The 378-nt window shown below is 51.6% G+C and overlaps 1 protein-coding gene across 1 annotated transcript in view; it reads right to left on the reverse strand.

The window, feature by feature from the left end:
- The window catches only part of MRPL22 (mitochondrial ribosomal protein L22), a 26,450-nt gene that overhangs the window by 1,240 nt on the left and 24,832 nt on the right, over positions 1-378 (reverse strand). The gene's annotated exons all lie outside the window — the stretch shown is intronic.

The raw sequence follows: 378 nt of genomic DNA on the forward strand, positions 1-378 counted from the left end.
TGTTATAAAACATTTATTCTTACCCATATTTTTAGTAAAACATAAAAGTCAGGGTCACGTTGGGTAAATAGACACCAAACATGTCAAGCCTTAAAATTGCGTGCACCCGCAAAAAAAGCCCATAGGCGACGATTAAAACGCTTTTACTGCTCATCTGTCACAGGTCGGCTCAGTAGATCGGCAAGTGAGCGAACACATACCGGTGCTCGCTCACTTCTCGATCCTGTTACAGCAGAGAGCCGTGACAGGGGAGGGACTGGATTCTCCCCGCTCCGATCCTCCAGCGCTGACTGGCGGAACGGACGGGGTAGGGGGTGGGTACAGCTGGCTCTGCCTCTAGATAGGCAGAGCCAGCTGTCACTCACGCAGCTGGGCGGA

The sequence above is a fragment of the Nanorana parkeri genome, unplaced genomic scaffold, assembly GCF_000935625.1.
Source record: "Nanorana parkeri isolate BGI_ZX_2015 unplaced genomic scaffold, ASM93562v1 scaffold1681, whole genome shotgun sequence".
Classification (NCBI taxonomy): Eukaryota; Metazoa; Chordata; class Amphibia; order Anura; family Dicroglossidae; genus Nanorana; species Nanorana parkeri.